This window comes from Sphaerodactylus townsendi, linkage group LG14 (assembly GCF_021028975.2).
Source record: "Sphaerodactylus townsendi isolate TG3544 linkage group LG14, MPM_Stown_v2.3, whole genome shotgun sequence".
NCBI lineage: Eukaryota > Metazoa > Chordata > Lepidosauria > Squamata > Sphaerodactylidae > Sphaerodactylus > Sphaerodactylus townsendi.
This window is the reverse complement of record NC_059438.1, coordinates 4,356,992-4,370,000: the sequence shown is the minus strand read 5'-3', so window position 1 is coordinate 4,370,000 and position 13,009 is coordinate 4,356,992. Positions and strand designations below refer to the sequence as shown.

General features: G+C 44.0%; 1 protein-coding gene across 1 annotated transcript in view; it reads right to left on the bottom strand.

The window, feature by feature from the left end:
• WWOX (WW domain containing oxidoreductase) overlaps positions 1 to 13,009 on the bottom strand; it is a 634,025-nt gene that overhangs the window by 376,712 nt on the left and 244,304 nt on the right. The gene's annotated exons all lie outside the window — the stretch shown is intronic.

Sequence of the window (13,009 nt, the reverse complement as noted above, 5' to 3'; positions counted from 1 at the left end):
GTCCATCTAGTCCAGCATTCTGCAACTCGCAGTGGCCCACCAGGTGCCTTTGGGAGCTCACATGCAGGATGTGAAAGCAATGGCCTTCTGCTGCTGCTGCTCCTGAGCACCTGGTCTGCTAAGGCATTTGCAATCTCAGATCAAGGAGAATCAAGATTGGTAGCCATAGATCGACTTCTCCTCCATAAATCTGTCCAAGCCCTTTTTTAAAGCTATCCAGGCTAGTGGCCATCACCCCCTCTTGTGGCAGCATATTCCAAACACCAATCACACGTTGCGTGAAGAAGTGTTTCCTTTTATTAGTCCTAATTCTTCCCCCCAGCATTTTCAATGAATGCCCCCTGGTTCTAGTATTGTGAGAAAGAGAGAAAAATTTCTCTCTGGCTCATTCCGCACATGCAGAATAATGCACTTTCAAACTGCTTTCAGTGCTCTTTGAAGCTGTGCGGAATAGCAAAATCCACTTGCAAACAGTTGTGAAAGTGGTTTGAAAACGCGTGCCTGCTATTAGGTGTCTTGGAAGGGGCCTCTGTCAACATTTTCTACCCCATGCATAATTTTATAGACTTCAATCATATCCCCCCTCAGATGTCTCCTCTCCAAACTAAAGAGTCCCAAACGCTGCAGCCTCTCCTCATAAGGAAGGTGCTCCAATCCTTCAATCATCCTCGTTGCCCTTCTCTGCACTTTTTCTATCTCTTCGATATCCTTTTTGAGATGTGGCGACCAGAACTGAACACAGTACTCCAAGTGCGGTCGCACCACTGCTTTATATAAGGGCATGACAATCCTTGCAGTTTTATTATCAACTCCTTTCCTAATGATCCCCAGCATAGAGTTTGCCTTTTTCACAGCTGCCATGCATTGAGTTGACATTCCCATGGAACTATCCACTAAGACGCCCAAATCCCTTTCCTGGTCTGTGACTGATAGCACTGATCCCTGTAGCGTGTATGTGAAGTTTGGATTTTTTTGCCCCTATGTGCATCACTTTACATTTTGCTACATGGAACTGCATTTGCCATTTCTGAGCCCACTCACCTAATTTATCAAGATCAACAAAATACATTGGGGGAAAAAACATAGTAATTTAATTAACCGGTCCAGTAGACTGGCCCCAGATGTCATCTAAACTGTTTCGGATTATTTTGGCATTGGCTTTGAGGCTAACACGACGACCGTTCTTTTAACTTATCCGTACCATGGATCAGTGTCTGAGAACATATTTTCCTCACAAATGGTTCCAAGTTCAGTCTCTAGAATGCCAAACAGAAAAACCATCTATTTGCCTGACTATCAGTGGACAACCACTGCTAATCTTTGTTGTACCAAGCTCTTTCCCCAGGTTATGGGCAGAAGGCATTCTGGAGAACTTGCTGGAGCTAACCACGGTGTATCATTCTGTTTATAATGGCTAGATTGGAAAAGGGTCTTTTGTGAAAATAAGTGGCTAGAGTCACAGACTAAAAAAACTGGGAGACAAAGGTTCAAATTCACCCTCTGCCATGTAAGCTTGTTGGGTCAACCTAACCTAGCCTGCCTTACCAGGTTGGTGGAGAGATAAAATGTAGGAGAGATAAGTGACTAAAGCTACTGTGAGAACCCACAGTAAAGGAGCTGTGGGTAAACGGAGAGTCCAGCTGGTGGACAAGGGTGTGTGTGGGGGAGGGGGGAGTTCTATCTCTTCCTCCCCCTGGAGAGATGGCATGCACAGGGAAACCGAAGGGAGTGAGTTTGGAAAAGAAATGGTGAATGTGCGGGGAGGGGGGGGGCAGAGTGAGTATCTACTCTTTCTTTCTTTCTTTGCTTGGAACCCCCCCCTCCCCAGTCTGTACTGGCCCACTGTAGAGGCTGTGCTGGGGCAGTGGAATCCCGGGAGGGCACGCTTTCCGTCCTTGCCCTAGACACCATTTTCTGTAGGCAGGCCCCTGTCCCTGTCTCAACTCCTTTCTGCAGACACCTATCGGTGAAATGAACAAAAATAACCGGATTTGTCCTGTGATGAAATCCTGGACAGCACTGTTTTAATTTATATTAAGAGCTCTTTTCCCTGAGTTGCTGTTTGAAGAGCTTCATAGTGAGGCGCGGACTATAGATAATTCTGTTCAATGAGCTGTACTGAGGACAGACAGACTCTGAGAGCAAAGGAAAGAAAATTCACACATTAGTAGCCAGGATAAATAGGCCACTCATGTGGCATGTTTAATCAGAGATCAGCGCTGGGTCCAGCCATGGCAAGACAATCCTTACAATTCTCACCCCTCGCAAAACAAAAGCTGCTCAGTGAAGTGTTCAGGTACTCAGTTACATTCAACACAAGCTAATTCACTTATCCTCAACAAGTGGGCTATTGATTTTTTGCCTGTTTTCTGAGCAGCCTGGGGGCTCTCTGAGCTACAACAGCATCCTGCCTTTTACAAAAAGGGGAAAGGAATGCCTTGGGAAAAAAAATGTCCCTTTGCTCATCAGTAATTAGGATGACTTCATGTTTGCTTAGTTCTGTCAGTGTATTCAGCACAGACATGGTTCATGAAGCCTCACAACATAATTCCACCTGCCAGGAGAACTTGACACTGGAAACTAAACCTCTACTCCTTCAGCAGCTGAAAATATAGATTCCCTACAATCCTTCCCCATCCCTCAGTTTCAAGACGTAATATTCCTCCACTGCTCTAAGCCACTGACCCTCCACTAATCTTCTGGTTAAAACATTCATAAAATTAAAAGCTGGTGACATTAAATGAAGTCCTTTTGTTTGTTCGTTGTAAACACTAGAAGAATAATAGGGGGAGGAAAATCATGTATTCTGTCAGCTAAAAGCTTTCTCAGAATCCACTCCCCCCCAAACCCCCCCCCCCCTCATTCAGCAACATCAGCTAGGCACAAATTATGGGTTAATTCTAATATTTTCACTCATCACTGATATTTAAGATCTGTTCTCAGTCACTTTTATAATATCCAGAAAAAATCCCAACTCAATTGTTTTGCACCAATTTCCTGGGGTATCATTTTGATTTCCATAATGGAACTGGCTACATAATGTTTGTGGTGACTGTTAACGTATCTGGTGTAACTTGGGTGCTGTGTGGTTTCCGGGCTGTATGGCCGTGTTCTAGCAGCATTCTCTCCTGACGTTTCGCCTGCATCTGTGGCTGGCATCTTCAGAGGATCATGTGATTCCGGCCGTGAAAGCCTTCCCAAGTGATTCTGGCCATGAAAGCCTTCGACAATACATATCTGGTGTAAATCTTCAGTGTGAGTCCCATATTCTGAGCTGTGCCCAGCATTCTGTGAGATAGAAATAAGTATTTCCACAAGAATGTTGGTTCAACTGAGAAGAGATTGAAAGTCTCCTCCTGACAAGGCATTCAGAGTTTCTGGTTGGTAGCTGTGTTAGTCTCCAGTAGAAGAGTGACCAATTAGTGGTCATTAAAGACCAATAGGATTTCCAGAGTATGTGCTTTCAAGAAGCAGGAGCTTTGACCCTCAAGAGCTCATATCCTAGAAATCTTGTGGGTTTTTAAGGTGTTTCTGAACTTGAATCTTGGAATTCAGAGTTCAACTTAGGGCAACCTTTGTTTTAAAAATGCGAATTTTAGGATGAAGTCTCACAAGTTACAACAACCTGCAGGAGACAGGAAGGAAGGAAGGAAGGAAGGAAGGAAGGAAGGAAGGAAGGAAGGAAGGAAGGAAGGAAGGAAGGAAGGAAGGAAGGAAGGAAGGAAGGAAGGAAGGAAGGAAGGAAGGAAGGAAGGAAGGAAGGAAGGAAGGACGGACGGACGGACGGACGGACGGACGGACGGACGGACTCGCAATGTAATATTAAATATGGGTATTAAATGTAGGTTTCCTAGAGTTCTTGCAAAATGGTGCAGTCTTATCCATGATGGCCCTAGTCTAGAGCAACTGTTCAGGAAGTGAGGTGCAATATTAGCAGTGAAGAGGAGTGGCAGCAACTTAGACTTTTTTGCTTTTGGCCAAACTGCAGAATCACAGGTGTTGTTCACATTAGCCACTGTTGAAGAAATAGGTGCCATCTTGGGAAGATACAGGTGACACAAAAGAATGCTGACCGGCAGGAGGCGAAAAGGTTGAGGCTACCTCTGTTCGCACTTAGTAGCAGAACTGGTATTAACATTTCCAAAAGTTATTTCTAGCTAACCCAGTTTTTTTTCCCCCCTCCAATTTCTACAAAGCCTTGCTTGGCCTTCCTTGACCTAACCCATCCATTTACTTAGAGTCAGTTTTCATGGACTTGTACAAAGGGCAAAGAGCTGAAGTTGCATCCCAAACTAGGTGCCCTGGGAAATGTCTACCCCGCTGGGAGTTTCACGTGCCCCATTTCAGACACAATGATTATGGTTCACATTTACATCCCACTTTCTAAAAAGAGCTTAAGACAGTATGCATTTCACTTCTACACAATACCCCTGTCAGATATGTTGGGCTAAGAGTGTGTGGCTGGAATGAGGTCAACCAGTGAATGTCTTAATAAGCAATCACTCAAACCAGATCTTCCTGGTCCAGGTCTAACACTATAAACACTATACACTACAACCATTAGCTCTCACTAAGTTATACTTATCCCTACACTCCACTGACGTTGTTAATGTTAGACCAGCGAAGGAAAAAAGCAATACTGAAATGTATTCCCAGAATCTTAAAATTAGTTAACATTTCATCAGAGAGTACACTAAACATACAGTGAAGTACTTTTGAAAAACGAAAACAGACGTTTGTATTTAGTTGGTCTTTTCGGGTTTCCTTTAATCATTTAAAACATTTTTCCCCAGCCTTTCTCCAAGGCAGTTGGTGATGATAATTAGAAACAACCTCAGACATTTGAAACATATTAAGTTACAAGAATAAACATGCCAAAAAAATCACAACCGTAACACGGCCAAAAATAATTGTTAATCGAAAGTCGTAGACTAACTCTGCATTGCATAATTTCCTAAATGTTAAAGGAGGGGTTTGCTTACACAGCCAGGAAAACAAATGCTATTTATTTTTGGTTTTGCTATTTATTCCATTCATTTGCATCCCCACCTTTCTCCCCAATGAGCACCCAAAACAGTTGATAACGTTTTCCTTTTCTCCATTTTATCCTTACAAAACCACTGTGAGATAGGTTAGACCAGGGGTCTGCAACCTGTGGCTCACCATGGCCAATTGGCAGGGGCTGATGGGAATTGTAGTCCATGGACATCTGGAGAGCCGCAGGTTGCAGACCCCTGGGTTAGACTGACAGAGTACGGCGGTCCCAAGTTCACCCAGCAAGTTGCGACAGCACGAGTGAGGATTTGAACCTGGGTCTCCCAGATACTAGTTTGACACCCTTAACCACTACACCACACTGGCTCTCTAGCAACCTAGCTGTTTTGACTACCTTACCAGGGGGATGAAACCAACGAAGTTCATCTGAAGACAGTAACTGCTGCACAAGTTTACACTGGGAGAGACAGTCCTTCATGTTATGTAGGTCCCAGCTCAACAGTGGTTTCAGAGGTGAACATTAGCACCTTGAATTGAAATTGGAATCAAATAGGAAGCCAATACAGCATTCTTACAGATAGGCCTAAATGTGATTGATGCCTTGCTCCAAATATCAACCAAGCCACCAAGTTTCGTACCTACTGCATTGGTAACCCCACAAACAGCAGGAGCTGGCCTCAGTCATGGCTAAGCAGCAGAGCAGGTGCAAGAGGTGACCTCACTAAGAGCTGAATGTGAGTTGAGCCCCCGTGATGCATTTGCACACTGCTCAAGAAGATGATAGGGTGGCTTGGCCAGAAAAGAGGCCATAGGTCCAGAAGGATTCCCATACTCTTCATGGAATTGGCCAAAGACAAACAAACACCAACTAGGGTGGGAGTTACAGTATCAGCGAGACCATTAGCCTTATCAAAAGGCACCACATCCATCTTGACTGTATTCACTGTCAATGTCTTCCCCTTTAGGACAGTTGACCATAACAACCAGAGACAGCAGCTTCTTATGGCTGGAAAAAAATGAGGAAAAATTAACTCTCCTTCCCTTTGTCCTGGTTGAGATGATCAAACTCCAAGTGTTTTGTGCCTGATATTTAGAAACAAAAGATACCACAAGCCTTCTGTAATCTAAATTGTTATCAAACTATATTACCATAGAATCCAGAGTTCAAAAATATCACATCTTGCCATGGGCTTTCACCCCCCGGCGTTTTACTGGCATGCAGATAATCTCTTGGGGCTCCCCTGCCTCAGCTCACTGGTCCGAAGGCCACTATCCAACAGAGACAAAAGCATGCTTAAGCTAATTGAGATAAAAACTTAAGTGTGCTTAACTCTGTGTTGGACTGTGGCGTGATGCTCAGTGTTGGACTGTGTTGGACTCTGTGTGGTGGACTGTGGCGTGATGCTCAGCAGATATGGGCGAGTCACAATCGCTACTGCGGGGATGGAAATGGTGCAAACAAGGGATAAATTACCTGCAGACACAGTGCAGCTGTACTGTCACCCAGGGGTGTACCACCCAGGGGGACATGCGGGGTCAAATGTCCCCGGGCTGCAGCTATTTAGTCAAGTTGGGGGGCAGAAAGACCTGGTGTAAAAAAATTGTTTGGTCATGGTGGGGGAGTGTGGCCACCCATACCGGTGGGAGGGGTACTCAGTATACCGGGTCACCAGAGTGGCTTGCTGCACTGCAGACAGAAAGTCAAATGTGACACTGTCCCTTCCCCCATGAAAGTTGCGTATGCAGCTCACAAGCCCGTACCACTGATTTTGCTGGCATAAGTCTGTGCCGGCAAATGGCTGAAAGGGCTCAAGGAAGCCAACTAACGCTGTCCCTGCCTCCTTCGATGAGAGCACAGCCTCCTGCACCAGAGGACTGCCAATGCTGTGGTTGTGCTGGCGCCCAGGCCTCCTACTGCTGAGCAGCTCCCCACCAGCAGCTTAAGTGCCTCTACCCTGGTGCAAATGCCCTTCTCGCCAGTGCAAGTGGCATTTATGCCCGCACTGAAGTCATGCTGCCTTCTGAGCAGCTTCCTGCCCAGAAATGCGCTTACAAAATACTGTTAATACAAACATACAAAATTATATTTACAGGTACCAACGTTGTTGTATACCACGACGACACATTTTTTAAAAATGATTTTCATCTTGGACTCATATTTGTGTTCTGCTAGAGTATGCGTGTGTATAAATACATACACACATGTATTAGGTGTTTGGAATAGGAGGAGATAGATAGCAGTAGTAGTCAATTTTATTGTCTTGACCGTTGGCCTTCTGGTCTCCTTATACTGCGACCTTAAAAGATTTAACTACGAAAGTGCAGGTATCACCGTGCTGAAAACTGAAGCAAACTAATTAGTACTAATACAACTATCCCTGTCAAATAATAAAGAGCATCATCATGACACTGTAAGAGGGCTACTCGGTTGGAAATGTATCACCATCGGACAGCAGACATATCAGTTTCCCAGTGTTGTCAGAATCCCCCACAATTGGAAGAAATACTTTAATATATTTAGTCCTTATGTCACCAGATAGATCAGGGGTGTCAAACTCGCGTCCTTCCAGATGTTCATAAACTACAATTCCCATCAGTCCCTCCCAACATGAGCATTGACTATATTGGCAAGGGCTGATGGGAATTGTAGTTCATGAACATCTGGAGGGCCGCGAGTTTGACACCTGTGTATGTGTGTGTATATGTGTGTGTGTGTGAGAGAGAGAGAGCACGGGGGGGGGGGGGAGGTAGGTAGGTAGGTAGGTAGGGTGGGTGGGTGCCAGACAGAGTGGAGTGGGTAGGTAGGTGGGCCCGAGTTCCAGAAATCATGTGACACCCCCATGAAAACAGACTACATGAATGTCCCTGGTATCACTGGGCAGTCACATACTCCAGAAAATAATTTCAGAACCATTTTTTGAAGTGACAGATTTTCTAAGTTTGAAAGCATAGACTATATTTTTAATCAGTACTTCGGTATTCTAATGAGGAAATGTTTTCTGTTCCTCAGGCAGAAAAGTGGTCATTTCTTTCAGAGAATACGATGTTTGAAAATCAGTTCCTCCTATTATAGATTTCTCCCTCAGCTTGTAGAAAATCCATGATTCCCTAAACATTGGTCTTTGAAAGCACATTGACTAAAATCTTCATGCCTAATTCATGAAGTGTAGTCTGGAGATTAGTGGAGCTGGACATAGACCAGGAATACTTTATCATATTCTAATAAGCAGAGGCTGAAAATTGCATTTCTAAAGCTACAGTATTAAAGGGCACACAGCAAAACATGACCCAAACATAACTCAGTAGGTCTACACTACTCTGGGAAAGCTTTGATATTATAAAGTGTGCTGACAAAAAGAATAAACATAACTCGGAAGAATTCTGGCATTTTTTTAAAAAAAGAGAGGAGAAAGAAAATCCTGGCACACACGCTGCAAATACATCAAAGCCCATATTGTACGTTATTAAACTCATATAATGTGATCTCCACGGAACAGTGTTTGGACTTGTATTGATTATTTGAACACAGTGTAGAACATCATTGTAATAACATAAAATTAGGCATCTGAAGCAAATGTGACAGTAAAAAAGACCAGTAAAAACAGTCGACAAGGCTAACATAACTGTTACCATAAAATCTAAATGACATCATGTTGTATATGATAATAAGAGCCTGTGAAGATAAAACCTACTGCGGAAGTGACTTGAATATTTTGTTCAGCTCCCAGTGTTTTCACTTCACTTTAATAATCAGTTTTTTATATATCTCTTTCCTCAGCAAATCTCTCAGCTGTGCTATTTTTTTTCTCCACTGGGTCAGTTTGACATTATGAGAAGTTTGGAGTCTTCCTTCTGTTCCCCCTTTTCCTCCATGCCACAAGTTCATTGGTTGATTCATGGCCAGCAACCCATAGTTTGGAATTATACCCAAACTCACAAAGTCCCCTTCTGTCTGCTCTGTAAATCAGTGATAGATTCCTCACAGCATAAATATAACATCTTTAAGATGTTATAAAAGGATCTCTTTTGACATTTTATCATCCCAAAGTACAAGCATTCCAAGTTTTTTGACTTTTGGAAAATGACTGGTGTGTGTGTGTGTAACTGGTACACGTCTTAATTGCAATCAAACCCAGTTATCTAATTACCAAATTATCCAATTGCCTTTTTTTTATCTTTGGGCTTGAAGCATGAACGGTGCCAGCAACTGATGGAGGGTTTTCCTGCAAAGGTGATATGTGTGGGGCTGTGGGTGTGAGTGTCCTCTGAGCTGGAGGCTTTGTCCCAGGACTTTCATTTTCCCACAGTAACAGCAGGCAGTAGGAAACAGACAGAGAGGCTGCTTTCTGGAAAAGCCAGTAGCTGGAAGCCCAGAAGGGCAGGACCATAGATCCTGTGTGGTGTGGAGGGCCAGTGTGGTGTAGTGGTTAAGAGCAGGTGTACTCAAATCTGGAGTAACCTGGTTGAGATTCCCAACTCACTGCAGCTTGGAACTGTGGAGGCTCATCACGAGGATTGGGATTAGCCTGTGCATTTTCTTTACATGCAAGCTGGACAGGCCTTGGCCTAGTCACAGTTCTTCTGAGCTCTCTCAGTCCCACCTACCTCACAGGGTGTTTGTTGTGAGGGGGGAAGGGAAAGGAGTTTGTAAGCCCCTTTGAGTCTCCTTACAGGAGAGAAAGGGGGGATATAAATCCAACTCTTCTTATTCTTCATCATAGAACCTGAGTGACTGAAGGTCATCAGGCACGATGAGCAACAGCCTCAAGCAGTATCAACAAGGCAGAAATGATTGCCAGTAATATTATAATGAAGCGCATACAGCATCTGTGCTCCCATGTGCTTGCACCCACGAGGATCAATAACAGACTGAACATTTCCCCACTTTTGTGGAACTTTATTTTTCTTCTTCTTTTGATGCTGCCACAGCTGTCTCTAATAAACAAACGAAAAGGGGGGAGTTCAATTTGGTTTCAGTGACAATGAAGGACAGAAATGCTAACTTCCTCTAGGAGCAGACCGTTCATGTGACATCCTGTTTTTGAGCGCAACAAAGGTTTGTAAATGGGAAAGGTAGTATGTTTGATTGATAGATGCACTGATAACTGTGGTCCAGAAAGTGAGCAGCAGGTAACTGTGCCTCTGGAAAGAGATTTGGAAGAGGTTGTCGGAGACTCACGTCAGTCAAAAAAATGCTTAGCTAAAGTGTATCAACATGTACTTCAAAAAATTGTGAGTATGTAATGACCAAACTTAAGCAGTAGCCTACCTGAGAACCACCATGGTGTAGAAAGGAGTGTGACAGCCAGTGGGGTGTAGTGGTTAAGAGCAGTGGATTCGAATCTGGTGAACTGGGTTTGTTTCCCTACTCCTACACATATGGCGCCCTACTGGGTGACTACAGACCCAATCCTAGGAGTGTCTGTTTGGGGCAGAGGAAGGGAAGGAGTTTAATAAGCTGCTCTGAGATTTCCTATAGTTTAAGCATGAGACTCATAAATCCACAACCAACCTTCTTCAGATTAGAGCCCCCTGCACTGAGCTACTAGCTGCACTTAGCCTATCTGTCTGCAAAGCATGTGCTCTGCCACTGAGCCATCCCACCCACCCTACTAAGCCATAGTCCTCAGTGGACCTCCTGAGGCCCCTGCTGGAAACAGAATCCTGGGCAAGATGGATATGGATTAACGGGCAGGGCTGACAACACTGCTGGCACATTTCATTATTTTATTCAATTTATATCCTGCCCTCCCCTGGCAAAAGCTGGGCTCAGGGCAGCTTCCAACCAAGTGCAATCAATCACTTGCAGAAAATTCAATTCTACAACAATGTTACATTTATAATAATAAAATTGCTTTTAGTTAAATAATACAATCACTTCTAATTAAAATTCAGCATTTTGTGTTTTCATCTGCGTAGAAATGTGGCGCCCCCAATGTTGTGTTCGGATGTAAGTTTCAGAAGGGACAAAAATGGGAAGCCCAGAAACAAATGACTGGGGACTGTGTTTATTGGTGGGTCCAGCAAGAATAGATGGACCATTACTCATCTCAACCATAGGCCTGACAGAATGCCTCCATCTTACAGGACTTGCTAAACTGAGACACATCCTGCAGGCCCTGGTTATCTTTCTTTCTTTCTTTCTTTCTTTCTTTCTTTCTTTCTTTCTTTCTTTCTTTCTTTCTTTCTTTCTTTCTTTCTTTCTTTCTTTCTTTCTTTCTTTCTTTCTTTCTTTCTTTGGTTTATAGACCGCCCTCCCCTGGAGGGCTCAGGGCGGTGAACACATATAGATAGAGCACAATAACAATTTAAAACCACAATTTCAATAAATACAGGCTCTAATAATTAAAATATAAACCCTATCTCGTCTTGAAGCAGCATTAAAATTAGCATTAAAACAAGAATGGCATCTGCTATCAGTTCCCTCTAACCCCAAAAGGGGAAGAGACGGTAGGATCCACTTGATGTTGTATATGGAGGGGGCCCCTATCAATGGCTAGCCTCCCCAAAGGCCCAATGAGACAACTCCGTCTTTTCCAGGCCGGCGGAATTCAGTAGGATCACGCAGGGCCCGGACTGCCCAGGCAGGAGGATTGGGTGCATTGGTCCAGCCTAGAGTTCCATGGGGTGGGGCCAGGGAACGCTGAAAAAAGCCCTGGCCCTGGTTGAAAACAGTCAGATAATTTGGAAGATCATTTTTTTAAAAAAAAAAATGCACATCAAATAAATGTATGAGGAACTGGGTCATGATTGCTAAATGACAAGGCATGCAGATCTGGATCTGTCATGATGACTAAAAACAGCTTAAGCACAGGGCATGAATGCAAAAACCTACCCTTACTTCTTGATTCACAGAGCAATCTTCTCTGACTTTGATTTACCTATGCTTGAAGGTGATAAAGCATAAAATGCAAAGCATAAATTATTCCCCCTCCCTCCCCCAGATTTCAATCCATATAATATAGCGCTTACCTTCTACCCCCAGCCAATCTTTATTATTTTCTTTATTGTACCTCTGAAGCAAGGAGGTACCACACTGTATTGCACTCAACCTCGGTGGCTGGCTGGTTGAGAAGGTGGATTGTACTCAGAGCAAAACATCCACCAGAGCTAGAAGGTGGCTCGTTCTGAGATTTAAATGTCCCTGCCCGCACCTTGGCAAATTTGTAAGATCTGAGATGAGACAATGTGAATGCTAAGCCATCACAGGATATCCTGCCCTGGCCAGCGGTCTATGGCTTGGCACCAGGACATTCTAAGATTTCCAGGTGGAACAGTGACTGTACAGCAAGGCATCACACAGGTCCTTCCGCACATGCAGAATAATGCACTTTCAATCACTTTCACAATTGTTTGCAAGTGGATCTGGCTATTCCGCACAGTAAAATCCAGCTGCAAAGCGCATTGAAAGTGGACTGAAAGTGCATTATTCTGCATGTGCAGAAGTGGCCATAGAAAGGCAGGCAAATTGAGCCAGCATGGTGTAGTGGTTAAGGGCAGGTGGACTCAAATCTGGAAAACTGGGTTTAATCTCCCTCTTTTCCACATGAAGCCTGCTGGGTGACCTTGGGCTAGTCACAGTCCTCTCAGAACTCTCTCAGCCCCACCTACCTCACAAGATGACTTGAGGGGAGAGGAAAGGAAGGCGTTTGTAAGTCACTTTAAGACTCCTAACAGGAGAGAAAGGTGTGGTATAAATCCAAATTACTATTATTATTGGTTGATTTCACGGCTGCCAGTTCTTTAGCTGGTTGTGTGGGCAAAGAAGCAGGTGATACAGAAGAGGGAGTGGAATGGCCAATGATAAGGGAGAGGAGCTTGTTGGCCTGAATTTTGAGGGAAAGGGACATATGGGAAATGATAGGAGGCAGTGACTACAAAACGGGGGCAAAATAATCTAGAAAGGACAAAAAAGCATTGTGGGTTTTAGGAGAGGGTGTAGACCGATGTCGATGAATGCAAACACGGAAAGGGAATGGAGTGTAGACAGAAAAGGCAATGCAGGTTCCTTAAA